The sequence below is a fragment of the Vulpes lagopus genome, chromosome 13 (assembly GCF_018345385.1).
Source record: "Vulpes lagopus strain Blue_001 chromosome 13, ASM1834538v1, whole genome shotgun sequence".
In the NCBI taxonomy this organism is placed as follows: Eukaryota; Metazoa; Chordata; class Mammalia; order Carnivora; family Canidae; genus Vulpes; species Vulpes lagopus.
Window position 1 is genome coordinate 723825 of NC_054836.1, and position 27599 is coordinate 751423.

A 27599-nucleotide genomic window follows, 5' to 3' on the forward strand; every position below is an offset into this window, starting at 1 on the left:
GAAGAAATTTTGATGTCTAGAAGGTGTGCCATACTAGTCCTATGCATCCAAGCATCCCTGGCACCACCATATTTTCCTGGAGATATGAGTACCCTGGCTTGAGAAGTCAGATCAAGTTCAGACTCTTGTATTGGAATTTCATGATACTCTGCAATCCATCCTTAACTCTCTTCGACAGTCTATCTTTCATAAATTCCCCATACAAATGTGATATTACAGCAACACCGTTGAACTTATTCTCACACAGACTCATTTCTCGTGCTTTCCCATCTTTGTTTACAACTTACTTCCTTATCAATAACTTCTTCCCTGCTTTCCTCTCTGCCTATAAGAAGTTGATTAATTTTTAATATCAATTTCATACTCATCCTTTCTTTAAATACTTTTAAACTTGAAACAGTCTTTTCCATGACTGATTTCTTATAATTTACCAATAAGTTGCACTATGGTTTTTAAATACTTATTATTTGTTTTGAACAAAATTCTGTTCCATATCCTGCTCCTTCTTTCAAAGCTTTGTGTTTAGCAGTGACGAAGACTTTCCTTTTGACCAAATTTTAGTCTGGCTCCTTGGAGCCCACTTGTCAGCTAGGTCTCACTCTCGGTCTCATCCATCTTTAGCCTACCTAGTCTAGTGGTAGCAATAATTCTGCTAAGTCAGTTTATTCAGAATCTGCTAATCCTTGATATCTGATCATCGTGGCCTGTCCTCAGCAAGAAACCTGTGAAGTGAGTTTGGCAAGAATTCCTCTACATTTAATGTCTTCTCTTCATATTTTTCATTCATTGGCTCCCTCACTCTGTTTGTTGACTATATAAATCCCAGCTGTCTTTGTGGTATTGAGTTGAGCCCCAGTCTCTTTCCCCTCTTGTGGTTGTCTTGACATCTATCACACTAGTTCCCAATAAAGTCTTCCTTACCATTTTAAAGGGTTCAAATCTTTTTTTTTTTTTAATAACAGGAAGTGCTAATCAAGTTAACCTACATCCTGGACTATAAGGTATGGTATAACATAATTCAACCAGTCAATATTTTTTAACTGCAGTTTTCTTAACAGAGTTATATGGGCATGAGCCCTAAGCTGCTTAGGACCATTTCCTGCTATCACCAGATGAAGAAGCTGACATCAGACAATGAATATCATACAGACAGAAACAGAATCCAAGTTTAGTTGCTTTTAAGTCCTTCTTTATAGTCATCCTTAAAATCAGCTCTCCTGGTGCCCTTCCTAGTTGTGAAAGCAAATAATTTCTCTTCCTTCTTTCTTTCCTTTCATTGCCTTTCTTTCTTTTTTCTTTCTTTCCTTCTCTCTTCTTTTTTTCTTTCTTCTTTCTTTCTTTTGCTTGAGTACATTCAATGAGATTTCAGATTCTTAAAGCTAAACTGTCCTGACTGATATATTTACTCATACAGTACTTTTCACCTATTCTATTACTAATTTGTAATCTTAATTTCTCAATTATACTATGTATAATTATACCTTGTATAACTCCACAAAACATAGGCTTTTAATATTTACTGACTTTTCTCATTTTTTATGTTCTTGAAAAGTCAAGAATTACAATTTGTCAATTTTTAGAAGTTCTATGTTCTAAATAGTAAATTATTATTTAATAAAATGTATAAAATAAATGAATTCATTATTTAAAACATAGAACATATTGATTAATATGAAGGTAACCTTGTCTATAATTTCAATATGCAGAGGTGTGACCCATGAATAATCAATATATATCCATCTGTCATTTCCCATGGGATCATAATATAAATATTACTTTGTTTTATTTTCATTTTATTTTTTTCTCAACAATATATTGTGAACCTCATTCCATGACTTAATAGCATCATTTTATCATATAAAGACACTGGAGTTTAATATACGAAAAATATATTTTAAAATCTCCTATTTTAAGGCATCTAGATTACTTCCAAAGATTCCCTATGTTTAACACAAACAAACCAAAAATGGCTCAGATTTTTAAGTATACTTTTTTACATGTTTCTCACATGCTTCACCATTTCCTGAGGAGATATATACATTTAAAAAAACTTTTGGTGCCTATTGCCAAAGTATCTTTCAGAAATATGGTATAAATATGCATCATAAAGTAGTGAATTAACAGCCTTAATTTTTTTTCTCAAATTGTATCTAAAAATTCTAGCTTTGTTGTTTTTAGCTTATAGTGCATTGTGTATGGGGGTAAAGTTTTTTTTATTTATTTAACTTTTTCTTTGTTCAATTCTTATCCTTATTTACAAAATTTTATTGATCTCAATTTTCTATTGTGATTGCTGTCTTTTCTTACTGATGCATTAGAACTATTAACATATTAAGGAGGTTAGAATTTATCACTGATGATGGTTACAATCATTATAACCATCTTTTTCTCTTATACATTAAGAAATTTTGTTCAGTTTTTTTGTTTGCATTTTAATTTTTGGTAAGATATTTAGAAAAGCAGTCCATTTTTGATGCTTCACTCTTTTATTCCTGTTAAGGCTGGCCTGTTTGTATATTTTGGGTCTATGTATTTAGAACTTTGGATTATATATATACATATATGTATTTAAATAACTCTACTCTTTAAAAATTATGATCTGAGCACATTTTGAATTTTATATTTGTACTTATTTTATATAACATACAGAATATGTTATATATAAAGTTACATATTATATGTAAAAGGCATATAGTACATATAACTGTATTTTACAATTTTGCTTAATGGAATTTATGCCACGTTGTAGAAATTTGACCATAACTTTAAACTTGGAAAAGGTTAGAAGTCAAGGTTAACAAGTAGAAAATTAATATAACACTAAAATGTTAAGAATGTCCTGTAGAATGCAATTCTAGACATTTGTTACAAGGATCAATTTTTCATTAAATTCTTTAAATGATTTCAATACTTTCTTGGTACAAAACCAACTGCCCTTCTTAATATTTGCCAGAAGATGGCGCTATATTAATAAACTAAGATCTCTACACTTCGGGAATTGCAGATAAATTTTGTCAAAGTATTAAAAATAAAAAGAATCCTAGGGCTTGACAAATAAATCTCTAATGATATGCTCACCTTATCCTTAATGTCTGTATCTTAAATGAAAAGTTTTCTATGTGTTTGGAGGGGAGGGCTTAACCATATTTTACTGAGTGTAATTTTTTTTTCTTTTCTTTTCTTTTTTTTTATTACATTTCCTCTCTTCTTTCTTTTCAAGTTATAAGATACATTTGGGTATTAAAAGGCAACTAATTGCGGATTTAAAACTAAAATTATAGAATAGACTTGAAATCATGTGAAATCTTGTGCTTACGGAATATACACCCCCCACACAACTATTTCTGTGTTTAGATTGCAAAAAATTGACTGAAAGAAACCAAAGTCAAAGCTTAACAATTGTGATGACTCCATAAGACTAACCACAAAATAGAGCTTCTATATTTATATTTATTTACATTTAATAACAGTCCACTAAAATTTAGCTTAGGGGAATGTTTGCACTGTATTTTACTTATATGAGGACTCTGTCATTCATCAGAGGTTCTGTAACAGAGCAAGGATTTCTTTAACCACTGCTTTCATTTAATGCCATTAAACATAGGTGTCTTTTTAAAGGGAGTTAATTAGTATAAATTGAAATACCTCAATATGTGCTAATAATGGAAACTTTGTTTAGGATAAAAGAAAATGAACCTTAATAAAACCCTTTCTTTCTGTATTGCTCCTGGCTCCAGAATTTTCTAATGAGTAGCAACGGGAGCTCAGCAACCACTATGTGGTTTCTTAACCTGACAGTAATTGTGTCTAATAAGTAGTCCAGAGTATTCAGCAGAAGTTCTATTGAGGTATTCAGTATTACCTAGCTAATTCATACTATGGACTGGGAAACAAATTGTATGCATTAAGAACGTCCATGAGGCCCTGGTTCAGGAGAAAGATCTATGGAGATAATGTAAAACTTTATTAATGAGCACAAATAGTATCAGTAATTGTTTTACTTTGTTGTGTCTTTGGTATGTGCCTTCTGAATCCACATAAATACATAGATCAATGATGTCTCACTCTTCTTTATAATATGTAGCTCAATAGTTATCTACTAACTATACCGAGTTCCTTCTATGGGCAGAGTGTCTTCAAAGTGTTCAGAACTGAAAGGGACATTAAAAAAGAAATAAAATCAATGATTTTTGGTAACAGTCATTTAATTAGGGAGATAGGAAAACATATTCATGCAGAAAATAGTAAGAAAAAGTTTATAGTATTCGGTAATATAGTGTAAAATGATTGTGGGATTAATTAGTGCCTATCTTGATTTTTGACTAATGCTTTTATTAGACTCTGAAGAAAAAGTCTAAATATATTGTTTCATACTCATCATAGTCCTACTATGTAGCTATTACCATCTTCTCTTCTTGATAAATGAAGAAGCTAAGTCCTATAGAGGTTGACTGATTTTCCCACTCATATAGTTAATAGGCCATGGGACAGGATGTGGACTCATCTGCTCCATGTCCAGAGCCTGAGCTCTCTCCAACATGCCAAACCCTTTCAGCATACTCATGGCACCCAGCTTAGCCCCACACTCATTTTGTCTGCCTTCTAATGTGAAATTTTAGGTCACCTGTCTTAACTCTCTTCAAATAAAAATCCCACAGAAGATTTTTTGGAGTCAGAGTTGAGATTGATTTCTGTGATTCATTTGTCACTGTGAAAAGAGATTAGAGCTGAAAGAAAAGTGACTCATATGATGGCTCATGTTCACTGCTGCATGACTGGCAGCTTCTAGAACAGAAAAACAGACTTTTCCTTTCCTTTGGGGGTAAGCAACACAAGGACATTTCATTCAGTCAAGCTGATGACAATTTTGCTTTAAATTGGATACCCTAATTCTCCCAGGATCACTGTATAGTAATATTCCTGTGTCCATAAAATTTCAAGATAATCCTTTCCAAAGGGAAATTCATTCTCCTTTTGCAACTGTTTACATTGTTTGCTTCTCTTAATAATTGTCACAATATTATCTTACGTATTTAGGCCTTTAGCAAAGAGAAGTTGCTTTCTGAAAGCTCTGGAAGCAGAACAGTTAAATATTTTTTAATGTGAGTTGTCCTATTCCCTCTCAACCTACTACTTAGATCAGTTTGTTCTAAATTGTCCTCGGAATGTCTGTGTCCTTTGAAACTCTTTAGAATTTATTACTTTGCTAACTGTAAGAAAAAAAAAAAAGAGGACTGCCCAAGTGGCTCAGTTGGTTAAACATCTGCCTTCAGTTCAGGTCATGATCCCAGGGTCCCTGTTCAGCAGAGAGTCTACTTCTCCCTCTCCCTTTGCCCCTCCACCCCTCTCCGCTGTCCCCCCGCCCTCTCTCTCTCTCAAATAAATAAAAAAAATCTTTTTTCAAAAAGGATATATCTTTCCTAGAAAGTGTTTTCCCTTATTTGAACTTGGATTACTGACTTTGATTCCTGGTTCTTAGTAAATGGGTCCCTAAACAGTCTGGGGGAGTAATTCATGATTACCCTAGAATTTCATCTCTAAGTCATTGATAAAACTATTTATTAATCAAGCTTGAGTCAACAGTGCTAAGGCTTTGTGAGTTAGGAATAAATCTGTACTAGAAGACAGTGCCATAGAGACATTGAAATAAGCCCTTAGAGTCAGAAAATCCTGAGCAGGAATTGCAGTGAGAGCTCAGATAAGTTACTTAAATTCCCTCAGCTTTGATTTCTTCTGACTTGATTCTTCAAAGGCTTCTTATAAAAATTAAATGAAATTACATGTGCATGTGTGCTATATTGTTATATATACATATATTATTATGTTTATTTATTTTTAAAGATTTTATTTATTTGAGAGAGAGAGTGAGCAAGAGAGAGAGAGCATGAGTGGGGAGAAGGGCAGAGGGAGAGGGAGAAACCGACTCCCCACTGAGCAAGGAGCCTGACTTGGGGCTCAATCTCAGGACCCCAGGATCATGACCTGATTTAAAGGCAGATGCTAAACTGACTGAGACACCCACATGCCCCTATGTACTTTTATTATTTAGCACACTACCTGACACTTAGTAAGTCCTTAAGTGATAATTTAAATTACTATATCTTGCTTTTTTCTTTCATGGTTTTTAAGTCCTTATTCACAAACCAGACATTTTTTCTCTACTCCTTCTACCAAAGATGCATTCAGATTCTTAATTTCAGAGAGAATGACAATAGTCTGTTGCCACAATAATGTTCTATAACAAGCAAGTAAAATCCTATTGACATACAACAATAAACACTTGCTTTTGCTTACAAGTCCATGGTTTGGTGTTTTTGCTGATCTGGGCTGGGCTGTACCCATTTCCACTATGTCTGTGGACAGCAGCAAATCAGCTGGTGGCTAGCTTATTTAGGATTTTCTCAGCTGAATTATCTACTCTCTGATCCAAATGACCTCTCATTCTCCAGCAGACCAGGAGCTGGTTTGGGCTGGTTCTTTTCCAAGAAACAGCATGAGGAGATATGTAAGATTATTAAGGTCTAGGCTTGGAACTGGCACACCATCACCTCTGCTGTATTCTTCTGTCCATAGTGTCTACCTTCTAAAAAAGGAGATGCAAAATTATAGGGCAAAGGATGTGGATTTATGAAAAGGCAAAGAATGGGGTTTATTTTCACAATTAACTTACCATAAAGACAAGGTGGCTAAGGACAAAAGAGACTTCAAAAAGTTACTAATCTGTTTTTGACAATTTTTGTATGTGTCGCTTTCAACTTCTTATGATTTTCGTCTTCACAGCTGACATCAGTGCAGAATACTATTTTATGCAAATAATAATAATAATAACTAACTATTATTGACTCTATTCTAAGTGCTAGGCACATTGGTATTTTATATTCCCTTTTTAATTTAAATTTCACAACTACCCTTCAAGGAAGATATTGTTATTTTATTATTATATCTCTATTTTGGAGGATAGCAAATCTTAGAAAGATAAATAATTTTATTTATGGTCAGGATGCTAATAAGCAGCAGAGCCAGAATCTGAATTCAGGTTGGTTGGAGTATAGAATTTGCATTGCAATACTCCTTTCTCCTCTCTTCCATCAATCCTATTTATTGACTCTTGAATACATTAGCCAAAATAAAGAAACAAATGCTGAACAGTTAGGTGATTTTTACTTTGTTTCAAATACAAATGAATTAATTCATGCCAGAAGCTATGGTTTGGGGACATACCTCTTTTATATATAAGTATTACAAGAGACAAACTAGAGAATATCTTGGAGGCCCTCTTTTCATCTTCAGTGTAGCTGAACTTAACACTTTCAGAGCCTATATTCTAATTGGTAGCCATGTTCTTGTAGCAGAATGAACCAATTAACTAAGTTTCCATCCAGCTTCTTGCTAAAATGTCAGGACTAAAACAGGATTCATTTAAAGGCATACAGTAATAAATGGGGTCCATTTAAAACAAGACACCCTAGGCTGTATTCCTAGTTAGAATATTGAAATGATCTCTATCCCAGAAATTGTAACATGTTCTCAGTATTTGCATGGTTTTATTAGATGTTCTGATGTCTAATATCACCTGAGTCACTGAGACATTTTTTGGAAAGTTTTCTGCTACATGAAATAACCTTCATAGATTAAAACTAATTGGCTTGGATGCATATAAACTATACAAATTGGCAGGATAACTGTTAAACTAGATCTCTCCTAAACCTCAGAATCTCCCTTGGTTTCACTCTTTCTTTTGCTTCTGCCATTCCCCACTCCTGCCCCTTTCCCTGGACCAATTTTCCAGTACGTGTTTGTAAGTCTGTAGATGAAATCTTTTCCATTTTCCCTCTTTTTCCCATGATCCTGCTGCTGCCCTGGTCCTGACTCGTCATCTTTCTTTTGGAATGCAGAACAACCTTCTAACAGATTTTCTTATCTTTAGGGTCTTTTTCATCCACACCAATTCCGGTTAACATTTCAAGATAAATATCCCCAAATCATTTTAACATAGCCTTAAATACTCTTATTATCAATCCCCCTCACCTCTCTAGAATTGTCTTTCAGATTATTGGATGTGTTGGAGAGATCTGTGTATTTGATGGAAAAATCTCCATCTCTCTCCAATCATTTTTAGGTGAAAATTGGACAGGGTTGGGATATAGAACTAGGAAAGAGAAGTATGGCCTGACATGTCATTCTAATAATCTGTACAGGGTACTGACTGCCACTGACAATTCTGATCAGGTGTACAGGGTATTGATGAGGGGATCAGATGGCTACTTTAGGTCAGGGAAGCTGGAGACTAAACCCAGGGGAATAGGTTAACATTTGGAAGGCAAGGGCCAGAAAATGTAGTTCTATGAAGGAACCATGCAATGGTCTGGGTTGGGTCCACTTGAGAGGCACTAGGGAGATGGTACCAAAGCTGAGCTCTCCAAAACCCATTAAAAACTATGCTATAGAATGTTAAATGACATGAGGGAAATAAGAGCATCATGTTTTATTATGAACATAACAGCATATTAAACAACTGTGTTTTTGTAAAAAATGCAATGTATATGTGTATACATGAAGGATCCTGTTAGGCTATACACAAAAATGCTCTTAGCGATTATCATTGAGGGTGAGATTACTAAGGTTATTTATTTTCTTTGTGTTCTTATACTTTAAGACATTCTTTAATGTTGATTTTGCAATCAGAATAAAACCTATACATTTTATTTTTTAAAGTATTAACTAATATGCTTTATATTTACTTTTATTAATGAAATATGAATTTTTTTCTTTTTGTGCTTATCTAGGGATGATTTATATGAGGTCTATATTATTTTAAAATATATCTATATATTGCTAGTATTTATGTGAATGAAGTCACTATTAACACAATACATTTTAGCAGTATTAACATATGACATTTATTTAAATAGTAACATCAAGTTGGGAATTCTTCACAGAAAAACAAAGATATGGAAAGGAAAGAGAGGCTACAAAGGAAGTAGTAATCACTCTGCTGAGGGCTTCTTAAGCTAACCTCCCAAGTCTTCCATCAATATCTGAAAAATCAATCTTCTTCTCTCAGATTTCTTCCCCGTCTTAAAGCTAAGACTAGCTTTAAACTGGATGAGTTTGGAGGTTTGGGAGGATTATCTTATCAGGATAGGTATATCTAGTTGGTGATATGTGAAAGTTTGCAAAAATATATTGGTAAACTTACAATTCTAAAACTAGATAGAGGGATCCCTGGGTGGCGCAGCGGTTTAGCGCCTGCCTTTGACCCAGGGCGCGATCCTGGAGACCCGGGATCGAATCCCACGTCGGGCTCCCGGTGCATGGAGCCTGCTTCTCCCTCTGCCTGTGTCTCTGCCTCTCTCTCTCTCTCTCTCTCTGACTATCATAAATAAATAAAAATTAAAAAAAAATAATAAAACTAGATAGAAATGTTTGATGTTTATTAACTTAATGAGAGTTTACTTAACTCTGTTTATGCTATTAAGATATTCATACAGGTAAATTTTCTGAAATAAGTGCAGTCATTTGCAGTACGTTCTATTCAGTGGTCATTTTCTATGCCTCTAGAGAAGCTGTATAAACCAGAAAACAATAGCAATGTAATTTTATCAGGTTGTGATATAGTTTCATCTATAGATGCATCAGGCTTTGAAACAAGGTCCAATCTGATCTTGCATGGAGTGCACACTTACTTGCAGCACTGCTTTTGGGGGTTTATAAAAGGAATCTGGAGCTCAGAATATAAAATTTGGAAGCAGCAAGACAAAGCACTGTAGCTGAGGATGCTATTCAGCATTACTGACATTTAAGAAAGTTTCAAGATAACTATCAGATATGCAAGGCTATAGAAACCACAGCTACTGATGATACCTTCATATCAAAATATTTTCAAATAGATTTGAGATCCAAGCCTATATTTCTTTGAAATTCTATCTGATTTAAATTACTCTTTTGAACAGGACTTTTTTTAAAAAAGGAGGCCAAAGTAATGGATGTAAACTCTAAACTGGTTAAACTAAGATATAGGGATCCCTGGGTGGTGCAGCGGTTTGGCGCCTGCCTTTGGCCCAGGGTGCGATCCTTGGAGACCCGGGATCGAATCCCACATCAGGCTCCCGGTGCATGGAGCCTGCTTCTCCCTCTGCCTATGTCTCTGCATCTCTCTCTATCTCTGTGTGTGTGACTATCGTAAATAAATAAAAATTAAAAAAAAATAAACTAAGATATAACTGAACATTATTATGAAATTGACGTAAAAATACTGATTTGGTACTTAAGAAGGCTTTATTAATTTCTGGTAGTATCTTATCACCCCTGGTAACATACCACAATAAAGTAATCATACATGTAATTATGCTAAATACATAAAATGCTGGGTAAGTTTACTTATTTGTTATTTTTCAATACCAAAACACAAATAAAATAAAATAAAATATGTTTTATTGTAAATATATCAAAGAATATAGTTAATTTTTCCGGAATTTCTTTGAAAATTCCATCATTGAAATGCTATAAATAGGGAAATAATTATGGGTATTTAAACAGATTTTTATGATTAAAATACAGATATTTTTACATTTTATTATAAATGAACATAGTTCTCTAGATATCTGACCCACTGAAGACATTACTCCATGATAGTCAAATAAGTCTTTAAGCTAATAAAAAATAATAAAATCTTTGTTCTTACCCACAAGGTGAGATCCAGTAATCCTTCCCAAACTTCTCAAGATCAAGCTATTTTATTATTCCTTGAAGAAGGAAATTATGAACTTCCAGTTTCCTCTTTATCTGGGTGAGTGGCTATTTAATGGAGTCAAAAATTGCAGTGGACTCTAATCAAATGATACAAATTGCTGAAGATTTCATAGTGGGGGTCAGAAGTCCTATCACATTCATTTTCCTTTTTGAGCTATTATATTATATTAGTCTTAATACTTAGTGTCCTGCTAACATGAGCAAAAATCTGTGACATGAGTATGCTTCCTGTAGAGCTGGGCTTAGGTAAGCCTTATGGCAGGCAGTCCCCTCCATTATTTCAGAGCCTGCTCTACCAAATCAGATGGTCAGCTTTGCCCTTTGCTGTCCATGCTGCTTTCCTGGGCTCTTAGTTCATGTCATGTTTCAATATAATTCGATAAACATTGCCATGTTATGTCACCTATCATTCAAATAAAATGTAATCTAATGAGCTATGTAGACCAATAGGACCTAATAAGTTGCCTATACAAACAGGAAAAGCTTCTAGATAATATTTCATATGTTACCTGGGAGTAAATGAACAAAATCCTTATTTCATTTGCATGATCTTCAATGATTATAATTTTGGAACTTTCAATCGAAACTGTAGACTATGAGGAAAGATATTTTCATATATTCATCCATTTAACATATACACATATATATAGATATTAACATAGATACATAAATCTAGGACCTACTAGGTGTCAGGCATAGTGTTACTGTTAGAATGTGTTGGTGAACAAACACACTATTGGTTGTAGGAAATCCACTTTGTAAGGTGGTGGAGGCATTAATTAGGTACTATAATAATGAACATATACAAGTGGGATAAGTGCAATGAAGAATAGCTTAGTGGTGCTATGAGAGGATATAATCGGGGATTGGACCTAATTAGGAATTTTGATAAACTGAACCCAGATAAAAAAAGAATATATATATAGGTATTAACAAGGCAAAGAAGGGAGTGGGGTGAACACACTCCAAGCAAAGGCAACAGAAAAGGTGGAGTTTCCTTGAGGAATATGTATCTTATTAAATCATCTCCACTTCTTGTTCTCTGAAAGTTAATGGCAGAGACCAGGGTGGTATTCTCTTTCCTTTACATCCCCCAGTTTTTCCACAAATGGTGCCAACTCTCAGCTTAGTTCTTGAGTCTATGCTGTAAGACTGAGGGACACAACAGAACAGAAGAAAACAAAACAAAACAAAACAAAAAATTAGCCAAATTATTTGTTTAGTAACTAAGATAAGGAACTAAAAATATAATTTGCTAGCTTCTCTGAGTAAAGATCTTTAACAATTTAAATCCCTGTAATCTGAGGCTGATTATTATTTTTTTGATGCTGATTATTTCTAATGATTTAACAGTAAATCAATTAAATGATACTTTATAGAAGACTTTTAAACTTATGAAGCAAAGATCCATTTAACCTATATGGAACTTAGATATTTATCAATAATATCATGATTAGCATAAATCTATGTGGATACTTAATATTGCTTTGACATTTTTCACATATCAATTTTTTTGAATAAACAAATAAGTTATAGAGAAAGCATAAAGAAAAAAGTTTGTAGACCTTTGGCCACAGTAATTTGTTAATTCTCTGGCAACATAGTTTGCTTTATCTGTCAAACACCTTTTCCCTTTTGAAATAATACAACTTCCCAAACAGATAATAATGGTTATCCTTTCATGTAATACCTCCAATGTAGTTCAGCTCTATATCACAACTGGTGATTCTCCCAGAGTCTAGGTCAGGAAGCAGTGCATTTCAGAGTCTTGAAGAATAGGTAGATGCTGAAAAAAGAGGATCAGTAGTTACTCTTTAGGTAAGATAAGGAAGATAAGGGAAAGAAATAAGAAAAATAAAATCATATATCTACTGTGGAAATCACTCTAATGGACAGACAGATGTAAATATATACACACATATATACATATATTCACATCTACCTGTTTACTAAAGTGATAAGCATATATACATGTACAATTATGTGTGTTTGTATATATAATTACAGTGAGAAATGACATGGAGGATTGTCAGTACTACCTATGTTATCGTTACTTGAAGATGAACTCATTATCAAGATCTGAAGATAAAAGTCATAAATACAAGTTTTTCTACCCCAGGCTCCAAGACTATGAGACTGTCTATTCCTTTTAGAAGAAACTTCAAATTAGACAACTAGTGTGTGGTTTAGTTCTGTGGTCCTAATGAGACAGTCACATAAAAGTCCTGGTCAACCAATCTTAAAGAACACTATGTGTGATAATCACAGCCTAGGCCAGGTGGGGGTTCTAAGTAAAGACTAAAAATGTGTTAGAATTATAGTAAATAGTTTAGGTGTATATGCTACAATGGGTCACAAATTTAGATGTCTTTAGGGCTAGCAAATAATGTAAATGCAGAAGTAGTATAGGACAATGATTGTCAAAATGCAGTCCTGGGAGCAGCTACATAAGCAGGGAATTCATAACTAAACGAATTCTTGGGCTTCACTGAAGACCTACCAGATCAAAAAATTGAGGTGAGGCCAGCAAAATGTGTTTTAACAAGCTCTGCAGGTAATTCCAATTCATGCTCAAGTTTGAGAACAACCACCGTAGAATAATGGGGAATTGTGGATTATAGTGAATTTGAGAGTGAAAGTCCTAAAGCATTCAAATCCAAGGTCAACAAACTGAGCTGATCAAAACAAAAAACAAACACCATATAGAAGCAAAGAATTGAACCCATGGTACACCAATTTAAGAGTAAATAGTTGTAGGAGTAGTTAAGTTATAGCAGTGGTTATGAGGAAGAGTCAAATACATGTATACCACACACTGAAAAAGCTGCATTCTTTTTGGAATAAATATTCACATTTATAAATTATTAATATATAACATGTAGGAAACAAAAATTTTCAATGAGAATATATCTATAAATTTATAATCAAGATCAATGTGAGAATAATTCAATATTTGCTTCATGGAGGAGTAGTGTGAGAATGAAGTATTCTTATTATAATTAATACACTTAAATATGTGCAGCATTTAGCATAACAAAATAATTCAGACAATTTACTTTGTCTGATTCTTCTATCCATGGATCATAGGTTAGAGTGCCATATATACTTGGAGCTCCCTTCACTACATGAAAAATTTATAAGAGAAAGGTTCTTGTTTGCCAAGTTTCTGTTGTATCCTATTTTCCAGATTCTTGGCACACTGTCAGTACTCAATAAATATTTGTTGAATAGATGAAAGTGAAGACAAGGTATTTAATTTTCCTGCCTACTCAAATCTTTTTTCCCTGAAATTATTCTTCCATAGTCCTTACTGTGTATACTATGGGACCTGTACTACCACCATTTCATCATGGCTGATGGACAGCATAACTGATGGGATCAAGATGAATTTGGCCATTTGCTTCTTTGTCCTGGAAATATGGAATTGGGATACAGAGACTTCATGAAACTGTATTTGGCATTTGAACTGGATAGTACTAGTTTGGCTATTTTCTTTCAATGGTCTTGAATCTTTCAATGGTCAAGTAATGATTGTCCACTTACTATCTCTAGGGTGACAAGAATACTTCAGTCAATAAAGCATGCTTAATTTATTGGGATGTGTAGATTGTTAAGATAATTATATAAATAACGTTAAGAAATTAGTGTTGTGAAGAAAATTAAAGCAAGGAAAAGTGAGAGATAACAAAGGAGGGTTTTTATTTTAAATATGGCCTGAATCGATGTTAGTGCCATTAAATCAAAGACTTCATGAAATAAGAAGCAAATCTTGTGGATAGCTTGGAGAATAATGACCCAAGCAAGGAAAACAGCAAGCACAAAAGCCCAACAGCAAGAAGACCAGTTTGGCTGTACTATGCTGAGTGAGATAGGAGATGAAACTAGAGACAGAGTCAGGAGCCAAATCTTTGGGAGGATAAGCTCTATGGAATTTTTTCTAATGGCATTCTTAAATCTTTTATAAAAGTTTTAAGAAGGGGAGTGATTTATGTTGTCAAAGGATCTTCTTGAGTGACAAACAGTGGAAACAAGGAAACCATTTAAGATGTTAACACTGGTCAAGCAGTAAGGAGGTAGTAGTGGATGTGCTGATGGTTAAATTCAAAATATATTTTGAAAGACAGGATTTGCTGTTGCTTTGAATGTGAAGTATTAGGTAATGAATAGATTTACTAGGTGAATCCCCTAAGTGAATGGCGGTGTGGCGATATTTTGGAAATAGGAACACATAGGGGACAAATAAGTTAGTTTGGGGGTTATAGTGGCAACAGACTCAAGAATTTGGCTGTGAGCCTATGAAATTTGGGATGTCTATTAGACATGGAAGTGAATATCCTGAATAGACTTCAGGTTATATATCTAGAGTTCAGCACAGTGATTGACAAAGGTAGTCTTATTGGATTAGAGGGGACAAGAAGTACAAGGTGAGCTCAAGAGTGAATTCTTATTTATTGAGCAAGAAAGTATAAAGGCAATTGCTACAATGAGGTTTTTAAAAAAGAATGGAGAAATAGGGCACAAGCTATGAGGGGATTATAGATCAAAGTTTTTTTATTAAGATGGATATTTTAAAATATTATAACTTGAAGGTATATACTACTATGGGATGATCTAGCAGAGAGTGGAAAAATGACACAAACAAGAGGGTAATTATAGAACTGACATCTTTGAGGAGATGACAGGGGGAAGTGATCTAGTCCACTAATGAAGGTCATAGATGGCCATAGATGGGGAACAATTTCTCTATTATAACAAGAATGAAAACAGACTTTCTGAAGATAGACACACAGGCCATTTGGTAGATATAATGGTAGACAGAATGTGCAAGTGGTTTTCTGATTATATCTACTTTCCAATGACAATGAGGTTAGGTTCTCAGTTGAGAGTGATATGTGGGGTAGGAGTGCTGAAGATATTGAGAGAGAAGAGGTACAAAATTGTCTTTTCAAGGTATGTAATAATGAATTAATCAGGGAAAAATTTTGTGCATGAGAAAAGAGTGAAGGAAAAATGAATATGAAATGTAGAAAGAAGACCAAATGGTATAATGGGGACAGAAAGAGTGACTTTGAGTCTCGTCTCACAAAAGGCTCAATTATTCCTTTTGCTCTTGGGCATGTCTCTTTTCCATAAATCCATCCCTCTTCCCAGCCTTTTGTCTTGTGTTGCTGAAACAAGTTTTAAATATTATAGTTATTTTTTAACCTTCATTGACTCTTGTTGAAAACTCTGTATAAATATAAAAAAGGTATTATTGTGATATAATAACCAACATCTTTTTGATCCTGATAGTTTCTCCAAAGTCTTCTCCCAGTCAGCAACAATCATTGTCTCATAAAAGCAGATGGCAGTAGAGTTAATTTTTTAGCTTTAGAATTACTAAATAAAGCCCTGAAGGACACAGAGAATTTAAGTTTATGTTATTAGAAAATAATTTTGAAGAACATGTGATCAGAGTCAGTTTGTTTTCACTGGTTCAAGAAGATGGAGATAGTTGGGTGTAACAGTGCTTCCTTTTACAAGTCATGCATTCATAAACATTTATAAAATTTGTAGAGGCAACGAACTGGGAGAATCACATTCCAGGCCATAGCCGGCTATCCTAAGAAATGAGAGGATCAAACCTTATCACACCTGAAACCCATTTATAGCACCATTGCCCACCAGGAAAGCTGCTAGAGGAAAGAGGAGGGCATAGACATTGGTACCTGTGCATTAGGGGCTTTAAAAATTGAGTTATGATTCTTCCACTCTTATGTTTCTGGATTTGTATTTTTTTTCTTTTTTTTTAAGGGAGAAAGGACACTTTATGAATTTATGGACAGATGAGAGAATCTGGCTTCTTGTTTTTGTTTCTTTCTCCAACTGCCTCTATTTTAGGATCAGACAACAGAATTTTTCTTACTTTCAGGATGTTGGGTATTATATACAATACTATGCCACTGAAAGGAGAGAATTGAGAGTTGTAGATAATGTATGAAAGTAACTAGCCCACAGGCCTGAGATAATATATGCTTTAGAAATTTGTTGAATGAATTGAATGACTAAAACTTTAATGAGTAGAGTAGCTTAAAAATTCTTATTGGGAGGGTACTGAATCTTTGGTGTGATCCTGTTAATATGGATTTGAGCCTCTTCTTGTTGAGTATGGTTTTTTTATTTCTGGGTAATTTAAAAGTGTGATTAAATGAAATCCTAGAACTGTTAAGGATCCAAAAGCAAGTTAATGACTTTTAAAGTAGAAATTTCTGTCCACCCCCCACCCCCAAATGTTTTCTCTGGCTTATGAAGTAATTTGGGTGAAAATTATGAACATTAAAAAAATTAAGTGCACATTGATGCCATTAGCTCTAGAAATAAGCTTCCTTTAAGGTCCATAATTAGTGAAAGAGAGCATGAGATTCCCTGAATGACTTTATTTATTTATTTATTTATTTATTTAAAGATTTTATTTATTTACTCATGAGAGACACACAAGAGAGAAGGAGACGCATAGGCAGTGGGAGAAGTAGGCTTCATGCAGGGAGCCCGACGTGGGATTCGATCCCAGACCTCCAGGATCACACCCTGGGCTGAAGGCGGCGCTAAACCGCTGAGCCACCAGGGCTGCCCTGCCCCCCTGAATGACTTATAATGGGTGGCCAGAAATAATTTCACTTGACTGTATGCGATTTAAGTAAGAAAGAAACATAATTGGGTCAATACAATATTTGTGTCAACATGGAGATGATCACTCTTCTCAGAATTATAATCTACTTAATATACATATTATGCAGAAGATGTACTAAAAAAGCAAGATTAACAAGTCAATAAGTAGAAAAAAAAACATGTTTATGATTTTGTATCGACTTTTCATAGTATATAAATTAGAAAATTTGACTGATTCTGTATGTGAAAAAATTAAAAAACAACTAACAAACTAAGCTTGTGAAGAACATGGTCATGATTTCCAAAACTGTGGGACCCACAGCCAGGGCTCAGGTACATATCCTAATTTATAGTCAGATGATTACAGGGAGAAGTGTTAAGTATTGCATTTTTGTGGATACAAGCAGAAACTGAAAGAAGATTAGAATTTAGGGAAATATTCAAGATTTGTACATCTTGCTCTTAAAAAGATATTTAATTTCTTGAGAAATTTGAAGACGTTTTTGTCATATTTTCCTATTAATAATCAAAATAAGATGAAACATAAATATTTTTATACACAGTCCAATCCAGATAAACTGCAATAACTTAACTGTTTTGCTAAACTGCAATCTGTTGTTGCTTGTCTTGTGTTTTGTTTGTTTAATGTGAAGATGCAGACAGCCTTCTGTTCTTTTGTTTATCGGGTCTCTTTATTCTGTGGCTCCCCTGGCAGTAATTCTTTTTCTTTCTTTCTTTTTCTTTCTTTCTTTCTTTCTTTCTTTCTTTCTTTCTTTCTTTCTTTCTTTCTTCTTTCTTTCTTTCTTTCTTTCTTTCTTTCTTTCTTTCTTTCTTTCTTTCTTCTTTCTTTCTTTCTTTCTTTCTTTCTTTCTTTCTTTCTTCTTTCTTTCTTTCTTTCTTTCTTTCTTTCTTTCTTCCTTTCTTTCTTTTTCTTTCTTTCTCTTTCTTTCTTCTTTCTTTTCTAAAAGGTAAGAGTTACAAGTACAAAACATTTATTTAATTTGTTTAAATTTATAAAACCATGCCCATTCTCTAAGCCTTTGGGGACAGGAACTAACTAAGAACATATGGCATAATCTATTATTTTCTCAACTCTAGTTATGTAGTAAGGCATTGTTTAAATGTCAGTGAGGAAACCTCGGATTGCTCTCCTTGGAACAGTGATTTCTTGGATAATGTTCAGTTAAATTTAATAAAGGGACATTTTAGTTTCTTTAAGTAATCCACCAAGGCCATTGTTGTCAATCTTTTAAGAATAATAGGAAACATTCAGAATTCCTTTCTACTCCTGAAAATCCAACTAACTTAATTAAGCCATTGTTGTAGGACATATACTGTAAGTAAATTTGCAATGTATTCAGATGGCTAACAGTCATGACTTTTTTTTTTAGTACTAATAGTCTTAACTCCTAAATGAAAAGAAGTTTAAAATGTGGCAAGTCAGGGAATATCCTTTTAAAGAATATTATTTTATTTACAATAAGTTTATATTTCCATGAGTCATGTTGGCAGAATGGTTGCAATTGTTTTAGAATAAAAATGACTATGTTGAACAGGGAAAGAATGGATGAGTTATAACAGGCCAAAGTTTCTAAACACCAAAAGCCTTTGTTACCAGAAAACATGGATTTAGGGTCTGCCTAAATGGCCAACACGAAAGGCAAAAGGATATTCTACTTCTCTGGAGGGTTCTGCTTTGATTTTATCAGTAAGTAGTTGAGAACAATTATGAAACATTGACCACCTTTTCCTAGTTTCTTTCTATTGCTTCCTCCCAATTTTCTACTGGTATTATCCGCACATGCACATCGTATACCACCATGTTACTCTCTGATGGTGTGGTGGCTGAATTACTGCTTTTTCTACCAATTTACATCTTGGCTTTTATTAACATTTTTATCTCAAAAGCTTTGTTGAACCTCTGCAATGCTCCTATGTGAGAGATTTGCACCTATTTTGGCTGGAAAAATTTAATGCCATCAAGAATCTCACATGTATTAGAACTACATCATTCTTCCTTTGCTTTCTTGGATAGGAGCAAACAGCCTGTTAAAATCTTTGAAGAATGCCTATAGTTGGAAAGAACTCCATGTCATATACAAATAATATAGAGCTTGTCAAGAACTATGATATAACTGGCTAAATAGAGCATCAACCCCTTGAATATTCCCCCCACAGACATTTTTCTCATTTTACAAACAATGCTATTAACATTCAAAAAACAAAATTAGGAGAACAAAGTACCAAAGAAAATATAAGGATATTTCTTTCCAAGAAATTGAAATAGAAGTTTACTATTTCTAGTGGTTCATCTGTGTTTTTTAATTGCTCACTAGTGATTTTTAATCTATTTATTTGGATAATAGGCTTAATAAGAGATCATGATCCTACCTCACATTCACTAATGAATTTCATGTAGGCTCAAAAGACTTTTTATACCTAAAGAGATATTTACCTAGTATTTCACAACAAAAACATAAATCCACATGCTGACACCTTACCAAGCACTCTTCCTAGGCTAGATCTCCTTGGCACCAGATTGTTGCTGATCATTTCAACTTGGCCATTACATGGAGAACTAACAGTAAATCAACAGTAGAGCTAATCATCGTCTTAAATCTGCTATTACTCTTGTGTTACTCATCTAACAAAATTTGCACTTAACTGTTTCCTCTTCCTTACCTCCACACTGAATCCATGAGAAATCTTTTTGGTTTTGACTTCCTCATATCTCTCAGATACAGTCAGTGTCCTTATTGTCTTTACTTTAAGCTAGGTCCTTTTTTCTCACTTGTACATTGTGGCAACATTGCTAGAGTCCTTTTCCTGCCAAAATTGGCAATCTCCCAGTCTGTTGAAGTAATTTTATGAAGTACCAATCTGAGCTTGATAAAACCTGCTTAAAACCCTTTGATGGCTCCCTATCACTCTCCTTACAAAACCCAAATACCTTGACCTAGGTCATAACGTCATTAATGATTTAGCTTTGAACTTCTCCACTGACATTAATTAGTCTCAGGACTCAGCAGAAGTCTCCAATAGGATGGTTTAAAGAATGATTATAGTGGTGTCTCTCCTGTATTATATGGGAGATGGCCTTTACTGTCTAAGGTATCCACCATGCTACTAGTTACTGAGGATGAGCCGTATAATCATGAACATCTTGGTCAAAATTTGGAGATATGTTGTTTGCCTTGTTGAATATTCTTGAGTATTAGACAATAGTTTCCTTAAAGGACATTTCTATGTACTTTAATTTTATAAAATGGAGCATGCTAACTTTTGGAAATTTTAAATTTTGAAATAATTTCCAACTCAGAAAAGTTGCAAGGATAAGAATTTCCATCCACCTGTTATGCAGTTTCCAGTTCACATTTTTCTCTATTTGCTTTATTATTTATCATTTTTTCTCTCTTGCTCTTTCTCTCTCATCTACACACACATACACAATTTTTTTCTTAAACTTTTTAGAGTATATTAGAATATAATTCTTCAATACTTCTAAATACTTCAGTGTGAATTTCCTAAAAACAAGGACATTTTCTTTCAGAATACATTACACTTTCGAAGTCAGCATTGAAACAAAACTATTATCTCATTCACAGCCTATATTCAAATTTTTCTCAAATGTATCAATAAAATCATACAGTGTGTTCACTAATTTGTCCAGCTTATTATGCACAGAAAAGTGTTTGTGAGATTCACCTATCTCGTAGACTTGTGTAAGTTTTTCCCCTTCTTACTGCTTATTGAGTAGTATTTCACTCACATACCTCAATTTGTTTATTCATTATTATGGTAAGTGAATATTAGAGTTATTCTACTTCTGGCAATTATGAGAAACCTACTATGAACATTCTTTTTCATGTTTTTTGGTATGCTGATGTTTTTATTTCTCCTGGGAAATATCTAGGAATAGAATTGCTGGGCCATGGTTGAGGAGAGTTCCAGTGCTTCTACATCTTGCCAATATTTGTTGTTATCAGTTTTAATTCTAGGCATATTAGATATTCTCCATAAATAACTCACTGTGGTTTTAATTAATATTTCTCTAAAGATTAATGGTTGAGCACCTTTTTATGTGGTTATTGGACACTTTATTTTTTCTTTGTTAAGTATCCAAGTCTTTTTTCCCATTTTTTATTGAGCTGGTTTTTATTCTATTGCTGAGTTGTAGGATTAGTTATTTATGTATCATGAACATAAGCTTTTGTCAGTTATATGTTTTGCAAGTGTTTTCTCCCACTGGAAATTCTCCCAATGAAAAATCTCACGTTATGGTTTGCCTGTCCATTTTTTTTTTCATGGTGCCTTTTTTGATAAGCATAATTTTTTTGTTTTAATGAAGTATAATTTAGCATTTAAATTTTTTTTGGTCTTTGCTTTCTGTGTCAGGTCTGAAAAATCAGTGTTTAATCCTAGATAAGAAAGATACTCTCTTATGCTTTCCTTAGGAAGTTTTAGAGCATTAACTTTATATTTAGATTTAGCAACACCTCAAATTAACTTTTCTGTGTGATGTGAAATAGTGGTTGAGGTTCACTTTTTTTTTCATATGAATACTCAATTATCCTGAAATCATTTGCTGAAAAGACTTTCTTTTCTCAATTTAATTACCTTGGCATCTTTGTTGAAAATCAACTAAGTGAAATTTCTGCTCCTGCCTAGCATATATAAATCTGGAAAGAGTGCCTTATCCATTCTAATGACTGTACAGGACGGGCTAAACTCTACAATCAACTTCTTAGGACTATCAAAAAGCTGAAGCAGCAGGGCAACTGTGTAATGTGGAATCCAAGGCACAAACAGCCCTTCCAGGGAGTAATAAAGCACGTGCAGGGCGACTTATTTGTAGCAGAACATGGGAGGAAGGGGTGCTACTGGACAGAGAAGAATCAGCTAAAAATGTAGCATATTATTGGAGGCCAAGTATGAGTTGGCATGTCTGATTATAGTGGCCCTTGCTCCAGGTCCTTTTGCCTCTTTAGCCAGTTCCTTAATACCATTTGTGTAATCCTTATTATATTATTACTGATGATGTGCCATCATCTGTTCAGGTGCTGCCTCTGAACACTGGCTTCCAATGACTCCCTCAGAGGTAGTTGCTGTGTATCATTGATGACAATGACAAGGGTCAGTCTTACCCAAAGCATGCAAGTTAAATCAGAATAAGAACTCACTTCCTGTTAAATTTACCATTCAAAATTTTATAGCCTAAAAGGAAAAAAAAACACTATTTTCAACCTTGTATTCTTTGGTTGGAGTCATTCATTGCATTTATAGAAGGTGGTCCTTCAGTATTAACTGCTACCTCCTCCTTCCACATACTGTCTCCTAGATAGGAGCAGTGACCATGGGCAGGATAGGCAAGAGACTCCTGGACAGAGCAAGAGTAGTCTCTTAGTTTGAAAAATATCCATCCCTGTCTGGCATAGCTTAAGACTGGCCCAGGAGATATACTATTACCACATTGATCAGAAAAGAGAGAACCATTCAGAAGAATTGGTGTTGTAAGTAAGAGTCTTCTAAAGCTTTCAATGAGAGATAGTGCCTGACATGTACCACAAAGCCTGCTAAGGGGGTGGGGTGATGTGTGATGTGTAGCCATGCTCCAACAGACTCTAAGCCAAGGATGAGTGATGACCTGGTGAGACTGAAGAAAAGACCCAGTGACAGTAAAGGGGATGTTGGGTTATTGCAGGAACTTATGTACAGGGTGTCTGGGAAAGGCAGATTGAATGAAGCATCTGCTGCTGGGATCGATATGCTGCAAGCTTTATAGTACAGCAATTACCCTAGCAAATCTCTGTAGCTTTCCCCTTCTTTGCACAGCCAAAGTTCTAAGATCAAAGCCTATCACCTAAACATTCTGTGTTACAAGAAGATGCCCCAGGTTGGCCACCCTGAAGCTCCTGACTCAGATCTTTAAAAACATGTTTTTTTCTATATAACTTCCTTGCAGAAAATAACAGAGAATGAGATCTATACATTCTCTGGATCATGATTAAGATCTGGGCATTCAGAGTCTGCCTGTACAAATCAGCCATCTGGCACTTACCATACAGATGATCTCTCTGGCTATCAGCAGCAAGGGCACATATAGTAAAAGTCACCTACTACCAATTCTGGCACCATTTTGTGCTATAGACTAGAAGTGGCACTATAATTGGAACAAGGGGAAGGGCTAATGCATGGGCCCATACATGTGATTCAACCCCAAGGATCAGTGGTTGTCCATCAGTAGCCAGAACCCTGAACTCACCCTATGTCCAATATGAGTAAAAAATCACTCAAGTCAATATAGTGGTTCCATTTTGTGAGATCCTACAAAAGCAATACTTTGCTGAGCAACTGGAGCAATCCTCTCGCTAGACTATCTTCCCAGATCTGGTTCTCAACCATGAAGAACTGGGAAGATTATATAAGTTGAGTGAGTCTGCTCCTTGGGGCATCTGGTTGAGCCCATGTACCAGACAGAGGGTCAGAGAATGCCCCAAGCAGAGAAATGGACACCAGACTTATCTGGTTCCCAGTCTGGTCTATGGGAATATGCCCAGATAGAATTGTAGGCAGGCCCTGGACTATTCCAGGGACAGAATGACTTAGAACATTTTGAAGAAAGCTCTTAGAAGCATGCATCATCTGAGGTGGAGGGCCTAGGGCAGAGGCCCCACTTGTCTAGGTCTAAAGGCAGTACTGGGTCAGCCCTTGAGAGTTAAAAATACCCAGGACATCAAACTTTCAAAGTGGTTGAATAGAATAATTTTGTTAAATGGAGATAAACTAAGCTGAATTAATTAAGTGAGAATGGTAATTTTTGAATATTCAATGTCACATACTTAAGTATTCACAATAATTTAAGAAATAATTATGCTGTATATATGCACATACAAATTGTCCCTTTTACCTGAAGCTTTGTAAACTTGTGACAGTGTCTCCTGAAGTGAAGGAAAGAAAGAAGCGTAGGGATATTATATGTGCAGAGATGTTTTCCTTCCATGATATTACCTGCAAAAGTTGTATGGTGTGACACAGAACATTCATGTATTTGTCCTAAGTAAATGACCTTGAGATTGAAGAAATAAGAAAAAAGTTCTAGTATTCCTAAACTTGTGCAACAAATATGTGGTTATATTATCCATGGAGCCCTATATTTTCAGAAGTTTCAAGGAACTGCAGTTTTCTGGAACCACACATAACTCTTACAATATCCATTTGTTTATATATACTGGCATAATTATTTGTAAATGTTAATAAAAACAGTTTTACAAAACTCTTGATTTTTAATCATTTTTTAATATTAGAGATTCCATGCTGCGAAGTAAGAAAATTTCTCACAATTTAAAAATATAACTAAAGTATAAAACTTTTCTAATTTAAAGTCTTTCAATTTTAGAAAAATGGAGGAGTCTGAAATCTTTAGTTAATTTTGAAATACAGGGTTTCTTGGGTTTGTAGTTAACATTCAAATAATCTGAATTCACATAAATCCTGCATCTGTAAAATTCCACTAAAAGAACTGGCAAAAATGAAAAGTTCAGCAAATCCAATTAAATACTGGTAACAGACCCACACTAACACAGCACAAACACAAATATATCTAGGTACCAATAGATGTTTTAAGTGTTAAGCCTCCCCTGCCCTACTTTGCAGAGGATAAAGTGAGTGAAATGGGGGGTGTATTTGGCCATAGATTAAGATGAACTGAGATTTTCAAGGTGACTAACTCCTCAGTCTAAATGAATTTGATGCTTGTCAGAAGTTGTTAAGAAAATCTGACTCACTCTAGTGGTCTCTTGAAACCTTAAAAAATATTACAAAAACTCTCAGTAACCCTCAAAATATGCAATGAAAATGTAAGCAGTGATTATGAATTTAGAAATGCAAGAAACTTTTCACATAAGGGAACTACCCCATTCAATAATTACTGAGCTCAAAAAAGGAGCAACACTCTTGGACCTGGACCTGTTGGTTATATATCCAGAAAGCTGATTTACCAGGAAATTTCCTTTTTTTTTTTTAAGGATTTTATTTATTCGACAGAGAGAGAATGAGAGAGAGAGCACAGGCAGGGGGAGTGGCAGGCAGAAGGAGAGGAAGAATCAAATTCCTCACTAAGCAGGGAGCCCAATGCTGGACTGGATCCCAGGACGCTGGGATCATGACCTAAGCAGAAGGCAGACACTTAACCGACTGAGCCACCAGGTGCTCCCATGAGGAAATTTTGGAAATATATTTTTATTAGTGAAACTTAAGTTCCCTAATCATTACATGGTAACCTAGAAAATGGAAAATACATCCAAATGGACTCATTTAGCCTGCTGCAATAACAGTCCAGTTTGAGTATGTGGATTCTTTATTTTAGTGTGCTCAACTTTTTTGAAATTAATCTCCAACTCTTCAGTTAAAGGATATGAAAATAAAAAAGAGAAAGTCTAGGAAAGATAAAAAATAAAAACTGATTTACCATTAAAAATCACTGAAAATACAGATTGTTATTTTGGCTATCCATTATTAGTAATTATGGTAAATTGAACATCTACATAGAACAGCATGAGCTCTAAACATGGTGGAAGAATTGAAGACTTTAACACATCTCAGCTTAAGGAAGAGAAAAATAAGTAGCAATGATAATTATTTTCCTTCTTCCTGTTCTTTTTCTCAAATATTTCTACCATGAGGTGTAATGAGAATAACAAAATTGAGATAAAACACTCTATTCCAGATTGGTTTTGACCAACATAGAAGTGGAATAAAATTAAAACACTCCACACTGGGATCCATTCCTTTCTTATCCTACATCTTTCAAGTCCTCTCAAACTTTTTCATCAATTGTTTTTTTTTTTTTTTTTTTTTACTTTTTCTCATACATTAAGCTTCCATGAGATGAGAATTTTAGGAAGTATTAAGAATTTGGTGGTATTGTAAGCCTGAATTTCTTAAACTCAGTTCCACTGACATTTGGGGCCAGATAAGTAAGTCTTTGTTGTGGGACTGTCCTGTACATCTTAGGATGATTAACAGAATCCCTAGGTACTACTCATTAGACATCAGTAGTATATCTATTCCCAATTGTGACAACCAAAAAAATCCCAAGACATTGCCAAATGTCCCCTAGCAGGCAAAATAACTCCCAGTTGAGAACCAAAGCTATAAAGTAAGGTGATACAGGATTTAAAATCCTTGTCAACAGGTAGAAACTGAGGAGTTTTTCTGCTTTATCAGAAAAACAAACATCTTAACAGGTAGGAAGAGACAAAGAACAATATGACGGTATACATTTCACTGCTTATGTCTGCATAGCACAGAAATAAGAAATTTAACACTGATACATCAACAAATGCATATTGTTTAATCCAATAAATATGACCCTGCATACTGTAGTTGTTTCTTGTTAAATTGGAATTCGTTGTCAGCATTTAAAATTGAAATTATTTCACTAAAATACCTCAATTATGTCTTCTGAAAAATTGGAAGTTCTAGAAAATTATCCCTAATTGCCCCCAAAATAATTCACTGGATGTTGCCTTCTTTACACATGTGTGCCCTCTATTTTACCACAAATTTTAATTTGGAATACATTACCTACATAGTCCCTATAATCATTTGAATTTGAAAATCAAATAAGTAAGTAATCTAGTGTTTAATCAAAAGCCCAATTAACTTTAAGGAATGAATTCTAAGCTCCAAAAATTAGAGAGAAGGAGAAGCTTAGTGGAGAAAGGCTCTTGGTAAGAAGAGAAGAAAGTGGATGATTTCTTATTTTATTCAATGCAATGTACCTGAGTATTAGGTATTATTATAGCTCTATAGCATATTAGCTTATTAGGAAATCTTTTGAGCTTTTTAATAACTCTATATTTTTAAACTTGTAATAGAATAACCAATAAAATGATTATTATTATCTGGGCTGCAATCATAATATTGAAAAGATCAGATGACTAAGCTGTGGGAAAGAGTCATATTTTAGAAAGGCTTCATCTTTGTCAAATAAAGAGAAACTATGGGCCAATTCTTTCACATCACTCAAGGAGACTACTTCTCCACAAAAATTAGTAGTGAAAGATTGATACTATGAATGTATATTCTTTAACTAGTAAAGAATATGGTATAGATTACCACCAACAATAGGTCATCTGCTTTTATTTTTTTGTTATATGGCAATTGTGGAAAACTGTGCTTAAATAATATACTCTTTC